This window comes from Panthera tigris, chromosome B2 (genome assembly GCF_018350195.1).
Source record: "Panthera tigris isolate Pti1 chromosome B2, P.tigris_Pti1_mat1.1, whole genome shotgun sequence".
Taxonomy (NCBI): domain Eukaryota; kingdom Metazoa; phylum Chordata; class Mammalia; order Carnivora; family Felidae; genus Panthera; species Panthera tigris.
This window is the reverse complement of record NC_056664.1, coordinates 1,701,040-1,707,644: the sequence shown is the minus strand read 5'-3', so window position 1 is coordinate 1,707,644 and position 6,605 is coordinate 1,701,040. Positions and strand designations below refer to the sequence as shown.

The window sequence follows — 6,605 nt, the reverse complement described above, 5'->3', positions numbered from 1 at the left end:
GCTTCCGTGGCCCCACGGGGCGGCCCCCCGAGCGGCTCCGTCCGCAGGGAAGCGGTCCCGGCCCGCCCCGGAAGCGGCGGGCTCTCAGCCGCTAAGGGGTCGCAGGGCCGCTCGCCGCGCCGCCCGCTACCCGCGAGGCGCAAAGCCGAGGCCGCCGTGGCCCCGCGCGCAGGAGCCGAGCCGGCCGGGGGCAGGGACGGGCCGGGGCTGCGGGCGGCGCGCGGCGAACGGAGCCGGCTGTCGCCGCGCACGCGCCGCCTCCCCGCGGCCGCAGCCCGCACCTCCGAGGGCCGCCGTCCCGGCCGGCGGGACTGCCCCGCGCTCCCGCCGCGAAACGCGCCTCCCCGCCGGCCCGGCGCGCACTTCCGGTCCGCTCTAGGACTGCGGGCGGTGCGAGCTCTCGGTGGTCGTGGCGGCGGACCGCTGCGCCCCGGAGGCGAGCGCGCGGCAGCCCCGGCTCCGCGATCTTCCGCGGGGGAGCGCTTCGCGGTGCACAGGCTGCCCGGGGCTTGCTGGGCGCTCCGACCGGCGGTTCTGAACAGACCAGCGGGACGGACGGTTTTGCAGGCTTTGCCCGGCCTGTTCTAGCAGCCGCCAGTCAGGCTCGGAAAAGGACTGCGAGAGCGGGTGTCCTCTCTCCATTTTACGGGTGGGAGACCCGCAACTCACAGCGTGCGCCTCTCCCGGTGACGCGGCGGCGCCGGCTTGGCGAGCCGTACCGCAGCCGCCGGGAAACCCGCCCCAGAGGCGCACCTGCGCGACCCGGCGCGCTTCCAGAGCGCCGGCAAGAGGCGGGAGGGCGCCAGAGCTTCCTGCGCGCTGCGAGCTGCTCGGGGCCGCACGCTCTGCAGGCCGGTGCCGGCAGGTGCGCGCCCCACGGGTCCCGTGCTAGCAGGTGCCCGCCCCGAAGGCCAGTGCCCGCAGGTGCGCGCCCCGCAGGTCCGCAGCCGACGGTGCGCGCTCCACAGGACGGTGCCGGCAGGTGCCCGCTTCCCCAGGCCCCCGCGGAAAGCGCCGAGCAGGAGGCCTGAGAGCACTAGAAGCGTCTCAGGCCCCCGCCCAGATTCCTCTTCCTTCTCCCCACCCCGATGGCCCCTCGGCTATGCTGAGAGCGCTCAGAGAACGGTGGGTCCCACCCAAGAGCGTTTGTTGAACTGCTGAATGGCGTCCTCTTCCCATTGTTTCCTTCTACTTTGGTCCCTAGTGATGACTCACATTTTGGCATTTCTGATGCAAGAGGTTTTGAAGAATCAACATTTCTTTTGGAAAGCTCTAAATCAAAAATTCTTACCCTTGGGTTCTGTAAATGGTCTTGAACGAGTCCCTAAACCCAATGAAATTATATGTAAAATGTTTGCTTATGTGCCCTCGTCATCAGACCTTCAAAGGATGAGATGGAGCCCCACCTCACCCCCACCCCCAGTTTCCTAGCCACTATTAACGTGTTGCGTTTATCTTTTGTGGTTTTCCCCTAACCAACCCTTAATCCTTTGCAGTCAAAGATTCTGTCTTCTGTCCCTTTCACTTTCTGTATACTTTGATCATGGTCGTGCTGAGCACAGTAGGCAGCTAATATGAAGTAAACACGACTTTTAAGTCCTCTACGTAGGGGCTTTAATTTTTTGGTACATTTTCACTTTTAACATCTAAAGTGGCATACACCTGTAAACAAACTGTATATATGTGTGTGTGTGTGTGTGTGTGTGTGTGTGTGTGTGTATGACAAAAATGAATACGCAAAAAATGAAAAGCTCCTTCATCCCTCGTTCCATGTCTCAGAAATATTCATGCCAAGAATTTAGTATATATTCCTCAAACCTATTTTAAAATGAATATATAAACTCACACACTAAGACTTAACCAGAATTAGATCATGCTATATATCACAAGTCAGAAATTTCTGGGATTTGTTTTATATATTTTTTAATTTTTTAATGTTTATTTATTTTTGAGACAGAAACAGAGCATGAGTTGGGGTAGGGGCAGAGCGAGACACAGAATATGATGATGTAGGTTCCAGGCTCCGAGCTGTCTACACAGAGCCTGATGTGGGGCTCGAGCCCACCAACTGTGAGATCATGACCTGAACTGAAGTTGGACACGTAACCGACTGAGCCACCCAGGTGCCCCTGGGATTTGTTTGTTTTAAATTAAATCCTCTCCCAAAACTGCCAAGCCAACATGTGGGCACCTCCATCTGTCCCAGTCTTTTTTAGTAGCTGCATATTATTTCCATTAAGCAGATGGGCGCATTTTCACATTTTGATATTGCAAAATATTACACTGAACATTTTTGAACATATTTTATTTTTAATTCTTTTGTGCTTAAAGAAAAATTGTTGAAAGATTATTTTGAAAGATATTGTGAAACATCCCTTCAGAAGAGTATTTATCATGACGCCCCCCCCCCCCCCATCTGCATGCACCCTATCCAAGGCCTGGAAGGGATAGTCCTGTATGATGTATGTTTTTTTGTAAAAGTTGCAGAAAGATATTATAATGGAAACTAGTGAAGACTGTTGCCTCTTTCTACCGCAACTTATCCTGTTACATCATCTAGGCCTTAGAGTGGCTGTATCTAATTCTGTACAGATAATGTCTGTTCCTTTTCTTAAGCAGGACCCCCTAAAAGGTGTAAGCTTCAGACCTCACAAAATCTGGATACCAACGGAGGCACGCAGGAAAGTGCTCCGACTGCCTTGAGATACATTTTGCTCCTCGCCCCTTCAACGACACCACAGCGTCAGATTTCGTGCTCAGCCTGGCCTTTTGGAGGTCTGACCTACTTCTGGGTCGGAGCTCGCAGTTATTGCCCAGGGGATATTTAGCCGAGACTACAGATGGCTGTGTTCGCCCTTTTGGTTGGTCCCTGGTATAACAGGTGGCTTTCTGGATGTTGAATCTGCAATCTGAGATCGAGTTTCGCTCAATGGCTCCTCTCGAGAAGAACCTTTTATATTTTGTAGTTGGTGGGATGGCGTCTGCACGCTCAGTGGTATTCAGTTTCCCTACTCTCACCAAACAAACGTAAGACCCTGGGAAGTAAGTTCCACTTTCTAAAGTTCACCTGAAGACCTGGAGACCCTCCTGGGGTGCCCAGCACCTTCAACATCTCCAAGGACACACATGTCCCCAGAGTGCTCAGTCCACCCCACCCCCCCAGGGGACTCCAAGCACCACCCCTGCCTAGGTTACTTCTCACCTCTCCCTCCTCCTCATTCCTGCCCCCTGCCCCCAGTGCTTGGAGGGCAGCGTGGGGGTTGCAGGAAAGGCTTCCAGTCCATCACAGGCGGCCCAGGGTGGGCTGTCCTCACACCAGCATCGCTGCGACTGACCCACAGGGAGCTGAGGCTCAGGGACAAGTGGGTGCCTCCGGAACACTACTGTCACTGTGTAGACAGGAACAAACTGGAGGTAAAGATCAGAACTAGGAAGTCCCTACACTCAATTTACCTTTGTTTATTTTTATTTTTTTATTTTACGCACACACAAGCTGGGGAGGGACAGAGAGAGAGGGAGAAAGAGTCTCAAGCAGGCTCCAGGCTGAGCCTGGGTGTCACAATGGTGAGAACATGACCTGAGCCAAAATCAAGAGTCCCACTCTTAACCGGCTGAGCCACCGAGGCGCCCCTCGTTTTACCTTTAGGATGATGAGAGAAACAGGGTCTCAGGAAGGAAAGATTTCCTTCAGCAGGACAAGAGCTAAATTAGGAAGCGACAGGTATGTATGTTTTGTAAAGATGACTCTCTTCTATGTCATAAGAGGCACCTCCGCTTACCAGGTCTGTGATCAGGCTGATTGCAGAGGAAATCAACCTTTTCTGTTGGGGTGTTGCCATAGCAACAGGTGGTGTCTTCTTTCCACCTTGTGGGTGCTAGTGTGAAGAGGTCTCCCCCACAGTGTTGACTCTCTCCTGAGATGGCCCGACAGCCCTGCCCGTGTGGGAAGTCTATATCCGCAGTCCTTCTCCCAGCCAAGTCCACCTGCAGCCTGCGGCTTTCTCGGCCACGCGGCACTGACATCCTAACCGACACAAAGTCCATACTGCAAATAGACCCTGGACTTCCAACTGCCCTCCTGGAACTTTATGGAACAGATGGAGTGAAGGAACAGAAGGAAGAACCACTTCTTAACTATTGAAGAGGAATTTAACGATGTAATCATTATGATCATATCCAGCATCGAGGTCCCACCTGTCCTAGTTCAGATCCAATAATTCAGATTTATTCCAAGCCTCTAAATTAAGGTAACGGAAGGCCTGGGGGGAGGGGCGCCTGCACCCAGCTGACCCAGGACTGGAGAGAAGGCCACGGAGCAGCTGCCACCGGAGCAGAGCCAGCCAGGCACATGACGGAGGCTGGGAGAGAGTGTGGACACTTGTGCTTGTACCTCATGTGTTCCATGGCTCTCCTATGCCTTCAGGAAGCGGAGGGAATCCCTATGGGTATTGACAAGGGCTCCCTCCTTGGCCAAACTGGTCAGGTTCTTCTGAGCCTTCTGAACTGGGCTCCATCCTTGGCCTGTCAAGCCCAGTCTTAATAACGAATCCTATTGAGTCCAGTTTGGGCATGAATCCTGCTAAACCAGTTTAGGTGGGAAACCCCCTACCCTTGATATCCAATCAAGTTCCTTTTGCTCCACTAAATATTCAATCAAGTCTTTTTTGTTTGCTTGCTTTTATTTTGTTTTGTCTTGTTTTAGCAATTTTCCATCCAGCGACTCCCTCTCCCTGCCCATTGGCCATGAATCCCCAGCTGCCCTCATTGTGTTCCAAGGGGAGGTCAGTCTCCCTGTTCTACTTCAATAGTCTAAATAAAGTCTTCCTTGCCTGTTTAACCCCATCTGGTGCAATTTTTCTTTGATAGGTCCCTCAAAGAACTTACAGACACATCCTGGGAATATTTCTTATCCAGAGAAAACAAGCTGCAATCGACTGTGTAGAGGTCTGTCCAGGGTAGAATGAATCAACTAACAGTAGCCAATTTTCTGATGATATGAAAACAGATTTTAAAATCTGTACAAGATAGGAGAGATGTGGCTGGGAAGATAAAAAACCAGAACAGCTTTCCCGGGCTGAACATTTACAGAAATAAAGAGAATTCTGGGTGATTAGATATAACATGTAGATACCTAAGGCAGATACAAGGTTTCCGGGTCAACAGAAGAAACATCTGATGCTTTATTAAATCACAGACTCCAAAGCACACACTCCCTGAGATCATAATTTAATAGATTGAGTGAGGCCCAGAATTCTGCAGCTGAAGCAGTCCAGAGATCATACGTCAAATATTGCTCTCAGCTTAAAACAATAAAAACAAAAATTCAAATGAATTGAAACAAAAATAATTCTGCTTTTATAAGTGTAAGAAGTATTTTGTCATAATAAGGGAAATGGAAATTAAATTGTATTGCAATACCCCTTTCACCTACTAAATGAACAGAGAACCCAAGCTGACAAGATAACTCTGTTGGGGAGGGGGAGGGGAGCAAGATTATAGGTTTGGAGTGCAGAGTAATAAAATTCCTTTGGTGGGCAGTTTGGCAATTTGTATAAGTATTTCCGATGCACATAACCCAGGACCAGCAAACTCATTTCTTAAAATGTATGCTGCAGTATTTACAGGAGCACACAGTCGAAATTACACGTTGGGGGCAATGGGACACTTTGTTTTTTAAATTATTTTTATTTTAGAGAGGTAGAGAGAGTACATGCAGGGGACAGGCAGGGACAGAGGAAAAGAAAGAACCTTAAGCAGGCTCCACACTCACTCCCATGATCAGGTAAGCATGACCTGACCTGAAATCAAGAGTTGGTCGCTTAATCCACTGAGCCACCCAGGGGCCCCAGAGATTTTTTTTTTTTTTGAGGCGACACTTTAAACATGTTGAAAATTGCAGTATAATTAAAATACATATATAGCTGAAAATTTCATGCAAAGTACAATATAAACAATCATTTGCATATCTTTGTGGGTGACTTTGTCATTTAAGTCAGGCAAGTGTTTTTCTATATCCCTCAGTGGACCATTCTTCAAAAGACCTAGAGACTCCGCGGTGAGTATAAACATCTTTCTTCTCTCCAGAAGGTCCGCATCTCAGACGCTGGATCCAGTGACCCCACTCTGACAGCTGCTGCTGGCCAAGCGTTACCCGGGAGACCCCGGACGCTCTCACAGAGCCCTCCTGTGTGCACCCCGGCTGGGGTTCAAAGAAAACCTCCCGACGAGGGTGGGATTCGAACCCACGCGTGCAGAGCACAATGGATTAGCAGTCCATCGCCTTAACCACTCGGCCACCTCGTCCGATGCCCGCACCGCGCGGCCGGACTCTTCGCCCCGCGGTGGGTACCGCGGTGACGCCTCCGCGCGTTTGCTCTCCCCCCACGCCGCCTCCACCCTCACCGCCGGACCCCGGACAGGCGTTTTCGGGTCCCTCTCACCGCAGCAGGTGCTACGTGAGCAGGCACAGCCAGCGCGCCGCCGTGTGACGCGCGGACACCTGCTGCCCGCACGTGGCCAGCACCCCGGGAGCGCCCGGACTCCGGGAAAGGCCGGGATCTCTGGTACTCGCCCCCGAAGTGCGTCAGACCGCGGGGGGCACACCT

General features: G+C 51.9%; 1 non-coding gene across 1 annotated transcript; it reads right to left on the bottom strand.

The window, feature by feature from the left end:
- Positions 1-6,221: 6,221 nt before the first annotated feature.
- TRNAS-GCU lies at positions 6,222-6,303 on the bottom strand. The gene has a single exon. It is a non-coding gene; the product is annotated as a tRNA-Ser (tRNA).
- Between the last annotated feature and the right edge of the window lie 302 nt (positions 6,304-6,605).